We start from the raw sequence: 20,640 nt of genomic DNA on the forward strand, positions 1-20,640 counted from the left end.
CAGAGATTTAAAGTTATTTGCACGCTTGTAGGTGGGAAACATTGCCTTACTGCGGCAGAGAAACGTGTAGTGGACTCCACCGTCACTGACCAATATTTATTAGGGTGTGATGCCAACTTGTGGACAGGTAACTAAGCAATACAGTTGAAGCCAGGTTGGAGGGATACTCCTGCTGCGTTTTAGTGTCCAGTGTAAGTCATCTCCTGCTTTCATTTACCGAGTACCGAGCTTGAAGGAAAAAAATGTCCATCCCGGTTTTCCCTCCAAGGCACGAGCGATAAGCAGAGTTCTGTCCTTTCCTTCTAAGATTCCTAATTATTTAAAGTAACACTCAGGTATGCCATTCAGCGTGTTAGTACGAGCTCGGGAGCAGCTTGGGAGAACAAGAAAACAGAGACTGCTTTAGGTTGCCTTCCCAATCGACTCAAAGGTTTATTAAGTATACAACAGCTTATATAGAGAAAAAAAAGGTTTGTGTGTCAGCTTTCCCAGTTCAAACCGGTACAGACCAAATAAGGAAACGTCTTCCTGCCTTGTGAGCAGAGAAGTATCCTTTGTGTAGTTTATCAGTTCAGCTACAATTTATGATCATCCCAGCAAAATACACTCCTAGACATAGAATACAGAGTTCTTTCATTAGTGAATTCTGAAACAAACCACCTGGCCTTTAACGAGCCTTTTTCTAAGAGATAAAGAAAAAGGGAGGATGGGACTAAGGAAGTGGTCTCGTCTCTGTGGTGTTTTCGACCTTGGGGTACCAGCCTGTGAGTCTTACACATTAATTCTTGGGTCAGAGAGAAAGAGAAAAACAACTAGTAAATGGGCCTTATTGAGTAACAGTTTCATGTATGATATCACTATAAAACAATATCCTGTAAATGCTATCATGGTATCAAAATATCACAACAGAGCTGCTGCTTTGTCGAGTGGATTTCTGGATTAATTTGTTTTTAAACTGGTGTAATTCGACAGCCAAGGGCTGAAAGCTTATTGTGATGGCTGTGTCTGTCGATTTTGTTCAGTTTATTTGTTTTATTCTTTCTGTATAGGCACCGCAGATATTGATTGCCTTTTAGAGTGGTTTACCTTTTTAAAAAAATCTTAATAAATATATCGCGTTGCAGATAGTGAGGGCACTGCATGGAAAGCCAACCCGCTTTTTGCATGCCTGAGTGAGTGAAGACGGCACTGAAGATTCACCTTTTTGTGCTTAGAAACATATAATCATTTATGCTTAGAAATATATAATCATTTGTATTCTGATAAAAATCATGTCCTTATTAGGTCTGATAAGATTCTGTGTGCACTTGTGTACCATGAGATGAGAGGAAGCAGACTTCCTCTCATCTCAACCAGACTTTTCTGTTTTCTTTAAAGAGTTCACAGCTTGAAATGTGCATTTGAAATATGACTGTGGAATATACTAGGCACAGGTACACGCACACACAGGTCTTTATCGCCAAGTTCCACATTTATTTACACTTTCACACACTGATACTATCGCACAGAATGACAGCTGTCCATCCCAGCTGATGTGTGTCTCTTTTTCTCCTCTCCCGCTCCTCTCCGTCTCACTATAACACAGGGGAGGGAAACCATCATCAGTCCATAAACAACATCAGCTGTTCTTACCGGCCTCGCAGCGCCGCCCTGATGAGCCTTCCGCTCCACTCCTCCCCTGCAGCTGCGCCCGGGGCCACGCCCCCGCCACACACCCCCACCGCCCGTTCGAGGCCGGGGAGCCGTCCGGCCGAGCCAACTCCCCCCCCCCGCGAGCGAGAGAGGAAATCGGCCACTGCCATCTGCGCCCCCGGCCTATGGATCACCTTGAACTTAAACCGTCTCACCTCCTTTTTCGTCCTGGGGCGCGGGCAGGATGCGATAGCCGCCGTCTTCTCCACCTGTGGACGCACCTGCCCGCCCCCCAGGTGGTACCCCAGATACTGCACCTCCCTCCGTCCAACCGCGCACTTCTTCGGATTGGCCGTGAGCCCCGCCCCCCTCAGGGACTCCAGGACCGCGGCCACCCGCAGCACATGCTCCGCCCAGGTGTCGCTGTGGATGATCACGTCATCCAGGTAGGCGGCAGCATACGCTGCGTGCGGACGCAGTACCCGGTCCATGAGACGCTGGAAAGTGGCCGGGGCCCCGAACAGGCCAAACGGAAGTGTCACGAACTGGTACAAACCGTACGGAGTGGAGAAGGCCGTTTTCTCCCTGGCCTCGGCAGACAAGGGAATCTGCCAATAGCCCTTGGTTAAGTCCAGTGTCGTGAAAAAGCGGGCCGTGCCTAACCGGTCCAGGAGCTCGTCGACCCGAGGCATGGGGTAGGCATCAAAGCGTGACACTTCGTTCACCCTGCGATAGTCGACACAGAACCGTATAGACCCATCCTTCTTCGCCACCAGAACGATGGGGCTACACCAGGCGCTGTGCGACTCTTCTATTACTCCCATCCTCAGCATTTCCGCCAATTCCCTCTGCACGATTTTTCGCTTGTGCTCCGGGAGCCTGTAGGGCCGTGAACGCACCGTCACGCCAGGCTGCGTCACGAAATGGTGCTCGATGAGGGACGTCCGGCCGGGCAGGGGGGAGAACACGTCCGCAAAACGCTGTTGCAACGCGACAACATCCGCTCTCTGGGCCTGTGTGAGATGGTCATCACAAGGGAGGGAGGCGGGAATGATAGAATTTGGCACCTCAGGCCCCAACTCATCTCTCTCCTTCACCAAGCTCACCAGAGAAGCGGTTTCAACCTCTCGCCACAGTTTGAGGAGATTGAGGTGATAAATCTGCGCGGCTCCTCCCCTGTCCGACCGAGCGACCTCATAGTCCACGTCCCCGACTCGCCGTGTGACCACAAAGGGTCCTTGCCACTTGGCGAGCAACTTCGAGCTGGAAGTAGGGAGTAACACAAGCACTTTATCTCCCGGTGAAAATTGCCTGAGCCTAGCCCCTCTGTCATACAGGCGTTGCTGACGCTGCTGAGCCTGGAGCAAATTCTCCCGTGACAACCTCCCCAAAGTGTGGAGTTTTGCTCTCAGGTCCAACACGTACTGAATCTCATTTTTGGCGGGGCTCGGACCGTCCTCCCAGCTTTCTTTAATCAGGTCGAGCACCCCACGTGGCCTCCTGCCGAACAGCAGTTCAAAGGGAGAAAATCCCGTGGAGGCCTGGGGCACCTCCCGCACTGCGAATAACAGAGGGTCTAGCCAGTGATCCCAATTGCGTTCATCCTCGTTAATGAACTTCCGAATCATGGACTTTAAAGTCTTATTCAGCCGCTCCACCAGCCCGTCAGTCTGAGGGTGGTAGACGCTGGTCCGAATAGATTTAATGCCCAGTAATTCGTACAGTTCCCGCAGTGTACGAGACATAAACGACGTGCCCTGGTCAGTCAGTATCTCTTTCGGGATTCCGACTCGGGAGATGACCTGAAACAGTGCCTGCGCCACACTCTTTGCAGAGATGGTGCGCAGCGGAACTGCTTCCGGGTACCGCGTTGCGTAATCCACCAAGACTAACACAAAGCGGTAGCCGCGTGCACTCCGGTGAAACGGCCCGATGAGGTCCATGCCGATGCGCTCAAACGGGACCTCAATGAGGGGGAGAGGGCGCAGCGGCGCCTTCGGTATGGCCGGCTGGTTAACAAGTTGGCAGTCCGGGCAGGACGCGCACCAGCGGCGCACATCCGCTCGGATGCCCGGCCAATAAAATCGGGCCGTTATTCGCTCCAGAGTTTTCTCATAGCCCATATGCCCTGCCATGGGGTTATAGTGGGCCGCCTGGAAAAGCGTTTCCCGGCGGCCCTGCGGCACCAACAACTGGGTGTGTGTTTCCTCTGTCTGAGTGTCACGACTCACTCGATATAATCGGTCGTTTAATAAGACGAAACGCGGGTAGGTCTGCGCGGCCTCAGGGCGCACCACGTGACCATCAATAGCCATCACTTGGTCAAAGGCTGAGCGTAGGGTGCCGTCACGAGACTGCTCCAGTGGGAAATCACCCATGGGGGACACTTCCGGGGCCGGCGGGACGTCCCGTGAGGGACCCGCCGGCTCCTCCCCCCCGGAGTCAGTGTCGGACGACCCCGCGTCACCGCTGAACGCCGCGCACACGCTACACCCCGCTTCCGGTCGTGATCGCACCCCCGCGTACTGTCCCAGTAGCTGATGAAACCCCGGCCAATTGGTACCCAGAATCAGGGGGTGCGACAGGCGCGGGCTAACCGCCGCCGTTACTCTATGCGTTTTGCCCTTATACTTTAATAACAGCGGCACTATGGGATACCTGTGAACGTCACCATGCACACACCTCACCTCCACCCATTCTGCCTCCAGCAATGCCCCGGGGCGAACCAAGCTTTGGTGTACGAGGGTCTGCGTGCAGCCCGTGTCCACCAACGCCTGGCGTATACCCCCTCGAGTCCTTACCGGAATACTGTATGTCCCTCCTGGACCGGGGGAGGGTGCTGGGGCGCCAGCAACACGAAACACCTGCCCCACTTCCATAAGCGGACAATCCCTCCTCAGGTGCCCCGGCTGCCCGCACTTCCAACACTCCGGCCCCGGCGTCTGTGCTGCTCTCCGTGGCTCGGGGCCGGCTCCACTTGGCTCGGCTGCCCTGGACGGCACCAACGCCGCGAAAGGGTTAGTGGGGCTCAGCGCCGGCAGCCGCTCTGCCTGCCCTGGTGCCGGCACACGGCGCCTCGGGGCCGGCACCGGGGCCTGTTTGTTCGGCCTCCGTCCGGCGTCCCCGGGTTCCCCTGCTCCAGCGGCAAGGTGGTCCTCCGCCAGCGTCACCGCTACCTCCAAGCTTGCGGGCCGGTGGCACCGGACCCATCTCGCCGTCTCCGCTGGCAATCCCTCCGTGAACTGCTCCAGCACCACCTTGTCCACCAGCTTCGTCTCCCCCTCCGATGTTCCCGGTTGCAGCCAGCGTATCGCCGCGTCGCGCAGCTGCCGGGCCCAGGCGAATGGTCGGTCCGTTGTAGCCAGCCGACAGGCCCGGAACCGCCGGCGGTGGTCTTCGGCGGTGAGCCCTAGCCTGTCCACCACCGCCCGGCTCACGTCCGCGAAGCTGCTCCTCGACGCCGGAGGCAGACTCAGGGCCGCTGTTTGTGCCTCCCCGGACAGCAGGGGGAGCAGCCGCGGAGCCCACTCCTCCCGCGGCCATTGGCAAGCCTCCGCCGTGGCACGGAAGGTCTCCAAAAAAACCTGTGGGTCGTCCCCGTCCCCCATCCGGGGCACCGCCACCGACAGTGGCGAGGGCTTCGGCGTGGCAGCGGCCCCGACCAGCCGCTCCAGAACTTGCGTCTGCCGGTCCGTCTGCTCCCGCAGCGCGGCCAGGTGGGCACGCTGGTCGGCCGCCTGATCCCGGCTCATCGTCGCCATCTCCGCCAGCATCTGCGCCAAGAATTGCAGAGGCTGGGCGGGTGGCGCGGCCTGTGGGTCGGACATTTCCCCACCGGCACTATCCTGGGTTTCGGCACCACTTGTGGAATATACTAGGCACAGGTACACGCACACACAGGTCTTTATCGCCAAGTTCCACATTTATTTACACTTTCACACACTGATACTATCGCACAGAATGACAGCTGTCCATCCCAGCTGATGTGTGTCTCTTTTTCTCCTCTCCCGCTCCTCTCCGTCTCACTATAACACAGGGGAGGGAAACCATCATCAGTCCATAAACAACATCAGCTGTTCTTACCGGCCTCGCAGCGCCGCCCTGATGAGCCTTCCGCTCCACTCCTCCCCTGCAGCTGCGCCCGGGGCCACGCCCCCGCCACAATGACATATTGCAAGTTCCTGTTTTTATAGTTTAGCAAGATGCTTACTTCTGCTTTTCTGCATACCTCACACAGAGTTTAAAGATCGTATGGCTGGAAACTAGGGCTGGGCGATATGACCCAAAATTCATATCTCGATATTTTTTAGCTGGGTGGCAATATAAGATATATATCTCGATATTTTTTAAAGCCATAAGTTAAGAACAAAAAGAGAGTTCTTAGTCACACTGTGTCCCAGATGTCACACAGGCATTTTTATTTACATACAGCATAGATTTACATGAAGAAATTACTCAAAAATAAATTATCAGCATTTATTAAATAATCATGCTCCATAAATAAAAGAAAACAATGTTGTTTTTGTGCATAACAAAAAGCTCATAATTGTGCAGTCAAAATGTAAACTAACAGATGCTGAACATAATAACAAAGACAGATTTCACAGCTGCTCTGTTCCCAACTTCTACTGCGTGACTGACAGCCTTGAGTTTGAAATCCGCTTCGTAACCATGTCTCTTAACAGGTGCCATTTATGGTCCTTATACACACACAATACGGTAATATTACGTCGAAGCACAGTATGTATCACTCCGCGAGGCTCCAGACTACGGTAGCCGTAATGCTCCGACAATCCATCAAGCGCTGCAGCTCCGTAGCTTACCAAAGTCGTAAAACATTTTTTGACAGATTGCTGAGCGCCGTGTACCACCTAAAATCGGTTCGCGGTCAGTAAGCACAACCAGAATTCATACATAAGGCGCGCTGTCAACTTTTGAGAAAATGAAAGGATTTTAGTCCGTGCAGCCCCTGTGGGCTGCATGTCGTTAGCGTGGTTAGCTCATTAGCGCGGTTAGCTCGCTAACACGTTGACGCCGTCCAGCCCCACAACTCGCTAACGGAGATTTGCCGTGTCCATCTGGTCGCTGCCTGCAGGTGAAGCTATGGGGGAGGGGGAGTTGTATTCAGTGAAGGAGAGGCGAGGCCGAGTAACGTTGCGTAGAGACAAAAGTGGACGAAAGAGAGGCAAACTTGTGGCTCCACAAGTATAATTATAACGTAACATAGACTATATCGATATAAAGGATATTGTCACATCTTATATCTCGTATGAAAATATACACAGCAAAATCTCCAGTGTTAAATTAACACTAGAGAGTGTCTATATGGGTCCACACCTCTGAGTGTTAAATACAACACTGGTGAGTGTTAAATTAACACTTTTGACAGTGTTATATGTTTAAAAGTAACCTAGTCAATTTTGAAGATTAACAATGGCTAACACTGAGCAGTGCTGATTTTCTAACACTGGAAAATAACTCAAAATGTTAGAAATATTCCAGTGTTAGAAAATCAGCACTGCTCAGTGTTAGCCATTGTTAATCTTCAAAATTGACTAGGTTACTTTTAAACATATAACACTGTCAAAAGTGTTAATTTAACACTCAACAGTGTTGTATTTAACACTCAGAGGAGTGGACCCATATAGACACTCTCTAGTGTTAATTTAACACTGGAGATTTTGCTGTGTATCGATATTTTTTAAAAACTCGATATATCGCCCAGCCCTACTGGAAACACACACACACACACACACACACACACACACACACACACACACACACAGAGAATACATTGACACTGATGTTGTTCAGATGTGCCTGCTTAAGAATGTCACATGTATTTGTAATCGCATATTCATGAATGATTGCTTGCTGACAATAAAAAGGGCTGCAGCGAAGGAATCAGTTGGAGTTGCTTAGACAGGCGAGTCGCAGCACTGCTCTCCAATGCTCCCTTTGCAAGTGAAAAGTACACTAGTGTCTGTGTGGTTGCTTTCAGTAACAGGTTCTGTTTACCAGCAGGGTTGACCTAAACCCTGTTTTGCCCATTTGGGGTTCTGTGTCTGTTGCCATCTCTTTTAACGTGTGTTATATATTTTGATTTGTTTTTAACAGGTTCCCCGCAGCGCTTATCCTGTCTCACGGGCAATCATACAATTTTTATCATTTTTACCGCATTTAATAAAGTAACGTTTTTATTTGTTTGCAGGTGCTGCTGTTACATGTTTACTTTTATTTTTGTATTAACATTAAAACCATTTTAACTGACTGTGTGCCTACAGCTCTGTCCTGTTGTAATAGGTACCTACCACAGGTCACATTAAGTCCAAAAACAAGTTTATTGCTGAGCTCTCCCAAAAACAGAAGATACAAGAAAATTGGAATAGGTTTAAACCGGGAACTACTTACCTCAGGAAACACAGACAATCTGAGCACACGGCTACATGGATGGATGGATACAACAAAGGGGGGAGACACAGACAATTGCTTTGTCCGAATTCAGGGGAAGGATGCTCTGAAGGACACTACCTACCTACGTAGGCTGATGGTGAATCTGAAGAGTTTGCTGCTTGAGTCTCTGCGGAGGTCGCAGTTTCTGTGGTGCCTGCGGCTTGGTCCTGAGGAAATATAAACAACCAAACTGTTAATTGTATTTGTTTAAATAATATTTATAAATCAAGCAGTAGCAAAATAAAATTTCAAAAATGAAAAAAAAGAACACCTACTTGTTCAATGCTCAGGACAAGTTCTGTGGTGAGTGCTCCATAGACTCTCAGCTGAGTGACATCATCCAAGTGTCGCAGGGACTTGAATCGAGGATCTAAAGCTGTGCACTTGTGTAGGTAATTCTGAAGGGCAGGATTAGCGTATCTCTGCTCCCGGTCCTACCTGATGTTTTTTTTTACATCTCTCACTGCTGGGCTGTCATCATCAGACTGCGCCATAGAGTTCAGGATGTTCATTTTAAGTGGCAGGATCATGGATCCTGTTGAAGATGACGCTTCACACATCATGACTGTCACAGTTTTTAGGGTTTTCATGACTGTAACAAGATTTTCAGCCAGTGCATGTTCTTCCTGAGTTAGATTCTGATTGTTCTTCATACTCTTCTTCACAGTATTGTCAGCCATAGCAGCATACACTGCAGCTTGCTGTTGAAGGTATCTTTCCATCATATCATGAGAGGAGTTCCACCTAGTTGGAACATCTTGAATCAGTTTTTTTTTCACTAAGCTGCAGCAGATGCTGGTATTTCTTAAACACATTGCATCCTGTTGTGCTTCTGTGAAAGAAGGAGACAATTCTTCTCATCTTTGCCAGGAGATAGGAAACCTTCTGCACTGCCATTCCTTTCTGAGCAGCTATATTAATAGTATGTGCAAAACATCTGATTTGTGGCCCCAGTCCAGCAGCTGTGACGGAATAAATTATGTTCTTATCATTGTCAGTGGTTACAGGTATTGTCACATTTGGTCGCACTAACTTCCAGTCTTCCACAGTTTCAGAGAGACCTTTGGCTAAGTTGTCAGTGGCATGACCAGGCGTGTCTGCAAAACACAGTTTTTCATCTGTCATTCCGGATCAATGTAATGTGCGGTGACAGTGAGGTAGCTCTACGTAGCTCCTGACGTCCAGCCGTCTGAGGTCAGAGCAACAGCGGGTGCTGCTGACACTGCCGTCTCTAATTTAGCAGGAAAGCAAAGCAGGAACTGCGGTATCGGTGAAATAGGTTCGTGAAGGAATACTGTAACGGGGCTCAAGTACTCTCAGCATTTCCTGAAACCCGGTGTTTTCTACAATAGATAAGGGTCGCATTTCGATAGCAATAAAAGTAGCAATTTCCCTGTCAATTTCTTTTGCCCTCTTAGAATCATGCGCTAACGGCTGTCTAAATGACTCCGGCAAAGTTTGTAGCATGCGTGTTTGTTGTTGTTTTTGTCTGCCTTCTCTTGCCTTTGCACTTAGGTGATGTCGGCGTAAATGTGCATTCATATTTGTTGTGTTCTCACCTATGTAATTAACCATTGGGTGGCACATCCGACATACTGTTGTAGTTTTGTCCACAACGCGCTTACCATCAGGGTCATACTTCACACGAAAGGCAAAAACGTTCCAAATGCCAGATTTCAATGACGGTGGAGTAAGAAGTAGTTCAACGTTGAGGCCGTTGCCATGTTGCAATGAGCTTAACTTCTGTCTCGCTAGCTTGATTGAATGCATGTGGGCGGCGCTCAGTGGCTCTGCGCTCGACAATGCAGCCTAGGTGGAGTAGTTGAACGCAGATTCACTAAGCTCTCAACACAGACAGCATCGTCAGAAGAAAAGTTAATAGAATAGATATATAAAATGTTGTATCGTTCAATACATATGCGTACCGAACCGAAAGCACTGTATCGAACGGTTCAATGTCGATATATATATATATGCAACAATACATGTATGGGGTGGAGGGAGATTAGCCAACTGTCATAGCTGCAGAAAGGTGTGACAAAGAAGGTGCCCAAGAAGTATAGCAAGCTGTCCATACCCAAGGCCTTAGAAACTACCAAACAACGACTCAGTGCTTTGGCCAGTCTCTTGAAGAGATACACCAGAGAGATAGAAGACAGGAGAACAAACCGGCTCTTCTCCACAGAACCGACCAAGATGTACTCTCAGTGGCAGGGGAACAGACTGAAGACGGAGAAATACTGGAAGAGCATATGGGAGAAGGACGCAACCCATAACGGCAATGCTCAGTGGCTAGTGGATCTGAGGGCAGACCACAGCAACCTCCCTGAACAGGGTCCAGTAACCATCACAGTGGCAGATATCCGAGAAAGGGTCTCCAGTATGGAGAGTTGGACAGCACCAGGCCCTAACATGGTTCTACTGGCTGAAGAAGCTGACTGTACTCCATGAGCATTTGGCAGCATGAATGAACCAGCTGCTAGTTGACGAGAGACACCCAGAATGGCTAACCGAAGGCCGAACAGTCCTGATCCTCAAGGACCCCCACAATGGTCCGGCCCCAACCAACTACCCACCAATAACCTGCCCCAGTACCACATAAAGCTCCTGTCAAGCATCATAGTGGCTTAGAACAGGGATATGGTTCTATACATGAGTGGGGCACAGAAAGGGATTGAAAAGAATACCAGAAGTTAAAAACACCAGCTGCTGGTAGACTGAGCAATCAGCTGAGACTGCAAGACCAGGGTGATCACCCTGTGCGCTGCCTGGATTGAATACAAGAAAGCCTATAACTCAATCATCATCATTGTTTATTTATATAGCACTTTAAAAACACACCTAGTAGACAAAAGTGCTGAACAATACAACTATAATAATAATATAAGAACTGAACAAAACAATAAAATTAATAGAAATTAATAAAAATGTCAGTCACCCACAGAGTTAAAAGCGAGAGAATAACAATAGGTTTTTAATCTGGACTGGGTGGGAGTGGGAACCAATGTTCCCTCTAAGCTGCGCGCATGCGCAATTGCGGACTGCTGGCATGGTCTCTGCGCAGAGAAAATCTGCGTTGTGCACAAAAAAAAATCTAACCTGAATTGAAATTAAAATTAAAACTTTAACAATTCTGTTTTGCAGTGTTAGTCAGTGAGTGACTGGCTGCTCCCATATGGGATTAGAACGATGCCACCTTATCCCATAGTCCAGCCAATAATGTGATTCACATTCGTATATACGCGGATAATCAATGTCGTTGACAGGCTATGACAGCGTCCTTATGTGCCGACACCGGTGTTTTAGCTAGCAAAGCGGCGTGGCTGATGTGGAGTGAAGCCATGTCAATGACAACGTGTACAACCATCGGAAATGTGAGCAGGACAGACGGAACAATTGACAGAAAAAGTGTGAGTGATGTGGTTGAATTTCCTCCTACCAGTTAAAAATCGAGACGCAGCATTTTGCACTAACTGTAAGCGTGACAAAGTGCTCAGCCCCTGCCCCTATTAGACTCAATGCCCCATACCTGGATTCTGGAATGCCTAGACCTGTATAAGATCAACAGGACCCTAAGAGCCTTCATCAGGCGTACAACAGTGGAGGCCAACTTCAAGCCCATAGCACAAGTCACCGTCAAGTGCGGGATCTACACATGCGTATGCTTTGTCTCCAATGCTGTTCTGCATAGGCCTGAATCCCCTCAGTGAGATCATTAACAAGACTGGCTACGGATACCGACTACGGAACGGAGCAGTTGTCAGCCACCTCCTGTACATGGATGACATCAAGCTGTATTCCAAGAGTGAACGAGACATTGATTCACTGATTCACGTGACCAGGATATACAGCAATGACATCGGAATGTCATTCGGACTGGAGAAATGTAGTCGGATGATAACAAAGAGAGTGAAGGTATTTAGAACTGAGGGGATCGAACTACCAGAAGGCAACCTTGCAGACATACAGGACAGCTACAAATCTGGGGATCCCACCGGCAAATGGGAACCATGAAGAGGCCGCCAGCAAAGCTGCAACCACCAAGTTCCACCAACGGTAAGAAAAAGATCCGGGCTATTGACATCTACGCCCTGCCTGTGATCAGGTACCCTGCTGGGATGACAAGCTGGCCAAAGGAGGAGATAGAAGCCACTGACATCAAGACAAGCTCCTGACCATGCATCACGAAGATGGCCCCAACCGACAGCGTGCTCAGTGAATACCTCAGGCAGCAGAAACCCAAGAAATGGTAAATGGTAAATGGCATGTATTTGTATAGCACTTTACTTAGTCCTTATGGACCCCCAAAGCGCTTTACACTACATTCAGTCATCCACCCATTCACACACACTGGTGATGGCAAGCTACATTGTAGCCACAGCTGCCCTGGGGTGCACTGACAGAGGCGAGGCTGCCAGACACTGGTGCCACCGGGCCCTCTGACCACCACCAGTAGGCAACGGGTGAAGTGTCTTGTCCAAGGTGACAACGACCGAGACTGTCGGAGCTTGGGCACGAACTGGCAACCTTCCGACTACAAGACAAACTGACAACTCTTGAAAGAGGGGGAAGACGAGGAACCATCATGGAAGGACAGGCCCCTGCACGATATGTACCACAGGCAGATAGAGGGGGTGGCTGATATCCAGAAATCCTACCAGTGGCTGGACAAAGTCAGACTGAAAGACAGCACAGAGGCACTTATCATAGCAGCACAGGAACAACCTCTGAGCACAAGATCCATAGAGGTTGCAGTCTACCACACCAGGCAAGACCCCAGGTGCAGGCTGTGTAAAGCTGCCCCTGAGGCAATCCAGCACATAACAGCAGGGTGCAAGATGCTAGCAGGCAGGGTATACATGGAACGTCATAACCAAGTGGCTGGCATAGTGTACAGAAACATCTGTACCGAATACAGCCCAGAAGTCCCAAGGTCAAAATGGGAGACACCCCCTAGGGTGGTAGAGAATGACCGAGCTAAGATCCTGTGGGACTTCCAGATACAGATGGACAAATGGTGATGGCTAACCAACTGGACATAGTGGTGATTGTTAAGTTTATCTAAGTCAGTGGTTCCCAAACTTTTTTTTTGCTGGGCCCCCCTTTGTTTTACAAGAAAAATGCTTGCGCCCCCCAACCACCTAAACACCCACCCCCCTCGCCAAGGCTGGACTGGGACAAAAAAATCGGCCCGGGCATTTTGACTAGAGACCGGCCCACCAGGATAAAGATTGAAAATATGTCATTCAGGGGTAAAACCGCAAAGGATTCTGGGAACTTGTGGCAAGAGGTACTAGCGCACGCAGGCTTTCAATTGAACTCAGTTATACAGCGATAAAAAGAAACCCAAAAAATGGCAAGAAGCTGTTGTATTATTAACTGCAATAGCCGGTCGCATGACAGCCACAGGAAGCCGACGGGTAAAGAGATCGTTTTGTTTTTTTTAATCGGATTACGTCGTTGAAGAGAAATTTTTTAAGCCATGTTTCCGAAGTAAGAGCCGACGGATGGTCTGGATATACCAAATATAACGTCTCAGAACACTCCAGCTCACATGTTAGTCTGCTCCAAGCATTCCCACAAAGGTCAGAGTTTTGTAGTAGTTAATACGTCATTTTTCTTAACATAATTGGTGGTATAGGTTACAAGCAAGTCTAGCGCTGAACAGAAATTGTCGCGCTATGCTCCTTTGTTTATTGTGCATAAATAGTGAATTGTCCTGACACAATATTGCGTTTCGCTTGTTATTACCATGGTACATTGACAAAAACATATACTTTTATTCACAGGATAAAACAGTTGTTTTGTATCACTAATTGCACAGTACGATTACAGCATACAATATTATTGTCACTGCTACATTTCTGTAATGCTACCAGAAATTATTTCCACTACTAATTAAATACCGTTGAGCTCAAAGGTTATATTAATAAATGGTTAACGAATGTGTATTTATGACGACAATTTGTGAGACTGGTAAACTTACCTTTGTTCGTACGATGGTCTTTCGTTCTACACGGTGCATTTCAAGGTCCTGTACCCATCCATCGGTAAACTGTACCTGGGCTTGTTGCAGTGACCTGAAGTTACTAAACTTCATGAGTGTATGCACTCACTCCAAGAACCGCATAATTATAAATCTGAGCGTGGTGAAGTTGGGCAGCACGCTAACGTCTTTTGTCCACTCTGTGTGCTCGTAAGGGTCTGACCCTTTCACTCCTTTGATTTTTTCCTCGTATCTTTTCTTTGTCTTTTCGTCGAGTCTGTCTTTGTACGGACTGGCATTGTTCTCCTTTTGTTTTGTACATTCCTTTTTTGTGCGGCAAAGAAAAAACAAGAAGGTATTGGAACCAGAGAATGAACGTTTTGCGGTGCTGCAAATGCTTTCATTTGATGCGGTACTTGGATTGTTTTGCCACGAGTTCCCGGCATTCAATGCGCGAAAATCACGTGATTGCTAAACAAGGGGGAGGGTGCATCCGGCCTTCTCGGCTGTAATTGGTCCAGCCCAGAGTTAATCATGACCAATTGGCCAATCCAACACCTTTCATTATATATACCCTTCCTAAAAAAAAAAAACCAAAAAAATAAAAACATCGGCCCATAAAAACAAAAAATCGCCAGCGGTCCACCGGGCAAATGCCCGGTATGCCCGATGGCCAGTCCAGCTATGCCCCTCGCACAAACACATCCTGCAACCATACACACACAATTTTTTTTTTCAAACTCCATTGCAGGTTTATTTCACACCTCAAACATTTAGTAAACAATTAAGCAAATACAAGTAAACTGCAATAAATTACAGGTAGTAATAAAATAATCTCCAAACTCTTTTATGCGACATTCACCATCCACACTTAAAAGGGTATTTTTGAAAACGCAGCTTTTTCTGCGCGTTTGGACCTTTCTCCCACACGTAAATGACGTTTCGAATCACCGCAAACAGAGATTTTTTTTAAACGCAGTTGTTTTTGTTTACATGTGGACGAGGAATACAGAGTTCGTTACGCAACGTCAAAGGTATGTGCCTCTTTTCACGTCACGCTGTGCGCCCCGTTATTGTTTACATGAGATGAATTGCAGAATGGGAGGTAAAGACAAAATACTGTTACTGTTAATCTTACCATCTTCAGGTTTTACATGCTTACATATACACATGTAGTTACTGTCCCTCCATTTAGAAAGGCAAAGGTGTCATGGTGTGATTTTTTTACGTGTAGTTGTCTTTTTTTTCCTGTGTGATAATATTCAACATTGCTATCAATACATTTCTCAAAAAATGCCTCTCTGTGCAAAATGGGTTCAAAAACATAAACACCTGTGGGCAGTGTTGGGAAGGTTACTTTTAAAATGTATTCCATTACAGAATACATGCCCCAAAATGTATTCTGTAACGTATTCCGTTACGTTACTCAATGACAGTGACGTATTCTGAATACTTTGGATTACTTAATATATTATCATGCTTTTTACAACAACGTGAATGTACTATTGCTGTGTGATTTATTACTATTACTGAAGGTCCGCGACTCCGAACTGTAGTAAAGGGACCTCTGACTAATACGGCGGGGTCCCTGTCAGCTCGTAGCTGAAAAATAGCTTTACTTTGTTGTGTGGGTCAACTTTTCTTGCGAGAGACAGAGAGAGGCGTTGAAAGGCTGCTCCAACAGAACTTATTGTTTTTGGAGGAAAACACGAACACGGTGTACAGTCGAGTCTTAATAGCTTACTTACAACTGGGCTCGTCAGGCACTCTTCTTGGCTGAAGTGGTTATTATTATATTTACATGCTTCCAGCTCCCGTTTTTCCTCGATGACAACTCGTACCTTTCCACTCCCCTTTTTCTCCCTCCTCGCACTCACAGACACATAACGTGTATGGCAGTCCATTCTCCCTGCAACACGGACTACACTGCCCATGATGCTACATTCTTTAGAGCTATGCTTGTAGCATTCTGCCTGTTAGCTTAGCTTAGCACAACAACAACAACAACGAAAAGGCGCTCTCTCACCCAGGAAACACACAGTCGCAGAGAGAGAGCGTCGCCCTGTAACCATGGCAACCGTAACGCTGCCGCCTGGAACAACAGAACGTAGCTGTCAAACAAAACCCAAACAGTCCTGACCCGCGACAAAATGAAACAGGAAAGTACCGCAGTGTAATCCATTTATTTCAACAAAGTAACTGTATTCTGAATACCACCTTTTTAAACGGTAACTGTAACGGAATACAGTTACTCATATTTTGTATTTTAAATACGTAACGGCGGTACATGTATTCCGTTACTCCCCAACACTGCCTGTGGGATACTGTTTGTCCGTGATTTGGAGAGCCCAGCGTGTGCTCCCGATGCAAGGGATACTAATTCTGTCGGAGAGACCTACCTCGGCACTTGTGCAGGTGAAGCCAAAGGGAAGACATGCCTCATCCTATTTTCTAGTATCTTGCTTGGAATGAAGTTGGTTTGGAAACATATTTGGTGATGCTTTATTTCCTGCTTTGCGTTTGTGTGGGAGCCCTGTCAAAAACCTGTCAATTATGTTAGCAGTGTCCAAGCATCTTCTTTTTTTCATACCGCGCCCCCCCTGCAATGGCTCAGTTCCCCACACTGATCCTCTGATCTAAGTAAAACCCTTTGCTGGAAAAACAGAGACAACCTACTGCAACTACCAAAAGCAAGACGTATGACACCAGAGCTCTTGATCTCTTGTGATCTCGTGCACGAGGGAGATGACCAGGCCAAGCGCTGTTCCTGCTGCTTGAACCCCAGTGACTCTCGGTCAATCCCTCTGCAGCACTGCTATTTTATTGTGGTTACATGAATATGCATAGGTTCATTAACATATATATGTGTGTACATGAGTGTGTGTATGTGTGTGTCAAAGGGTGACCCTGTGAAAGCTCCCCAGACCTGCTGGCGCCGGGGAGTGCAGCAGTTCACCTAAACAAAAGGTTCTTATATCCAAACAGATACAGATGTGTTTACCATATCATATATCAGAAAAAAAAAAAGGTACGACCTCTCTCATGACCTCCCAGAACACCCTAGGACGTGAACGTCCTCCCATCTCATGGTACACAGAGCCTTACTAAGGATGAGACCTATCAATATATAACTGATTATATATCTCTAAGGTCAATTGATTATATGTTTCTACCCATATGGAAAAGATATATATATAAATCTTATAAAGTTTGTATCTGTCTTGTGTGAAACTTGTATGAAAAGCAGGGCTCTAGAGTGCGACCAATTTGGTCGCAAATGCGACCAAATTTTTCAGTGGTGCGACTAAAAAAAGTATTTGGTTGCACCTGTGCGACCAACTGTTCGGGTAGCAAAAAAAAAATAAAAAATTCTGCAACCTTCCCTGTGGTCAGCAACAGACACACATTATGCCCCTATCGTGGACTAAACCAATCAGAGATAGTAAGGGGCGGGACCTCTCTGATTGGCCGTGGTCCAGTTGAAAGTGCAGGTGGAAGAGAGAGGTGAGTAGCTTGAATAAAGCGATATCGATTCATTAAATCCTGAATCGACTTTTAAATATAACTGTGTTTTGCCAGAAAAAAAACTATTTCAACAACAACCAAACAGCAAATGAGAGCAGGTACACGGATTCCACACAAAGACGTAACACAGACCCGACGCATCAGAATCAGCTTTGTCTTTCTCGGCTTTCTCACCCGACGACACGCTGTCGGAGCTCGGCGATTCTGCGTCCGGTCCGCGCTGTGATTACGTCTTTTTGCGCTGATTCTGAGCTGCAGGTTTTGTCTCTCCAACCAAAATTCGCAGAGCCAGCAGTAAAAGAAGCAGCAAACTGCGCTTCACATTTGATCAATGTCGTCATGAATTTTGCTGTTTTGCTTCCACGACTATTAAAATCACACTTCATGCACAGCTAGCTCTCTCTCTATCTCTCTCCGTTCTTCAAGAACAGTTTCCCATCTCCAATCTCTGTTTTCTGTATTATTCATTCGCTTATTACCCACCAGTCTACCGTTGTTTACAGCGCTGCTGTCTTTTTCTTTTCTTTTTTTTCACTTAAATGACCTCGGACAAGAGAGCCTAATTTCTGTTGTTCAATACTGAAGTAATTTAAACTTTATATGCAGAATATTGTAGAATATTTTTAAGGTTATCTGCTATAAAAAGCCAGACCAGGAAAGTCTGACCACAACACCATCTTCCTCATTCCCTAGCATAAACAAAACATATGAGGAAGAAGTCGCCATGAGGGAGGTGAAACGTTGGTCTGACCAATCAGAAGCTACGGTACAGGACGCACTCAACGACGTGTGTGCGAGATAAAATTTCAGTAGTGTGTGTGAGAGCGTTTCAGTAGTGTGTGTGAGAGCATTTCAGTAGTGTGTGTGAAAGCGTTTCAGTAGTGTGTGTGAGTGTTTCAGTACTGTGTGTGAGAGATAAAATTTCAGTAGTGTGTGTGAGAGCATTTCAGTAGTGTGTGTGAAAGCGTTTCAGTAGTGTGTGTGAGTGTTTCAGTACTGTGTGTGAGAGATAAAATTTCAGTAGTATTTGTGAGAGCGTTTCAGCAGTGTGTGTGAGAGTGTTTCAGTAGTGTGTGTGAGAGCATTTCAGTAGTGTGTGTGAGAGCATTTCAGTAGTGTGTGTCAGAGCGTTTCAGTAGTGTGTCTGAGAGATAAAATTTCAGTAGTGTGTGTGAGAGATAAAATTTCAGTAGTGTGTGTGTGAGTGTTTCAGTAGTGTGTGTGAGAGCGTTTCAGTAGTGTGTGTGAGAGCGTTTCAGTAGTGTGTGTGAGAGCGTTTCAGTTTCAGTAGTGTGTGTGAGAGCGTTTCAGTAGTGTGTCTGAGAGATAAAATTTCAGTAGTGTGTGTGAGAGATAAAATTTCAATAGTGTGTGTGAGAGCGTTTCAGTAATAAAGTCCCTCACGCACCTCATACCGTTTTCCTTCTCTAACCCCAACCGGTCGCAGCAGATGGCCGCCCCTCCCTGAGCCTGGTTCTGTTGGTGGTTTCTTCCTGTTAAAAGGGAGTTTTTCCTTCCCACTGTCGCCAAAGTGCTTGTTGGGTTTTTCTCTGTATTATTGTACGATCTACTGTACAATAGGCAACTGTTGTTGTGATATTGCGCTATATAAAAATATATATACAGGGCTTTAGAGTGCGACCAAATTTTTCAATGGTGCGACTAAAAAAAATCTTATGTCGCACCGGTGCGACCGACTGTTCAAGTAACAAAAAATAAATAAAATAAAAAATACTCTACAACTCTGAAAGTTTCCGTGTGGTCAACAGCAGACACACATTGTGCCCCTGTTGTGGTCTAAACCAATCAGAGACAGTCGGGGGCGGGAGCTCTCTGAGTGGTCGTGGTCTAGATATTCATGTAGTCCGTGTGTACATTTGAAAGTGCAGGGCGGGCGGAGGGAAAGAGGTGAGTAGCTTGAATAAAGCGATATCGATAATTTAAATCCTGAATCGTCTTTTAAATATAAATGTATTTTGCCAGAAACGCCATAATCTCAGGTTAAAGCTCAGAAAACTTTTTCAACAACCACCAAACAGTAAATGAGAGCAGGTACACGGATTCCACACAAAGATGTAAACGCGGATGATCTGATATCGTCGTGTTGGTGTTGTTCCCAGATCATCATTGTTACGAACTTGCATGTCCATGTGTTTGTTTGTGCAGGTGTTGCGTCCTTTTATGTTAATTCAGCTGTCCCAGGGCCCTGCTCCGATTGGTGCGTGGATACACCGCCCCGATGTGACTGGTTCCAGCTGGAGGACCCGCCCATTAAAAGGAGGCTGGAGCGCTACAACGGGAGAGGTCCTCGCGTTTCTCCTCATGACCCAGCAGTATTCCTGTGGCAGCCGCTGGCTGCAGTGCGCTTGATAGTTGTGGAAGTGGAGTGGGTAGGGGTGAGCTGCCGTTTCTTTTGACCACCCGTTTTCTCCTGTTTTGAGTTAGTTAAGGAGGTCAGACTCTGTCTTTATTTTCGACTTTGTTTTGGTAAAGGTCAGGGGTGCGGGATTTGTGTAGATTTGTTTTGTTTATTGTTTTGGCCTTGGCTCACCCTGAAGTGTTGACACTCCCGTTTTGGTTTCTTTATTTTCACATTGTAAATAAATCACCTTGTATCTAACGGATTTGTTTCTTGTGGCTGCTTGGGTCTTGGGGGGGTGAAGCGAGTGCCTCACTCATGTTATGGCCTGGCCCTAGACGGGTCGTAACATGAATTGGGGGCTCGTCCTCTGCCTTTTTCTGTGTAAAATAGTGAAGTGCAGGAAAGCGGATTTGCTTATTATTGCTAGTTGTTATGATGTTCAAGTGTCCTATGGTGCACGTAAAGCGGAGGTTAGGGACGCTTTGTGTGCAGAGCTGGTGGAGCGAGGCATCCTTCCTGGCCCGAAGGCAGCTGTAGAGCAGCCTGATGGCGGGGTGTGAAGGTGGCTCCGGAGGCTGAGCCGGGGCCGCATGCCAAAGGGCCTGTTAAGGTGCTACCAGGCGAGGCGGACTCTGATGCTGCTGAGGCAGAGACTGAAGCAGCTGGGTCTGGTACGGCCGGG

General features: G+C 47.4%; 1 protein-coding gene across 2 annotated transcripts in view; it reads right to left on the reverse strand.

Annotated features, from left to right (window-relative positions):
• Positions 1-20,640, reverse strand: part of LOC309709165 (CD209 antigen-like protein C) — a 70,002-nt gene that overhangs the window by 25,222 nt on the left and 24,140 nt on the right. The gene's annotated exons all lie outside the window — the stretch shown is intronic.

This window comes from Aulonocara stuartgranti (genome assembly GCF_965226115.1).
Source record: "Aulonocara stuartgranti genome assembly, chromosome: 6".
Taxonomy (NCBI): Eukaryota; Metazoa; Chordata; class Actinopteri; order Cichliformes; family Cichlidae; genus Aulonocara; species Aulonocara stuartgranti.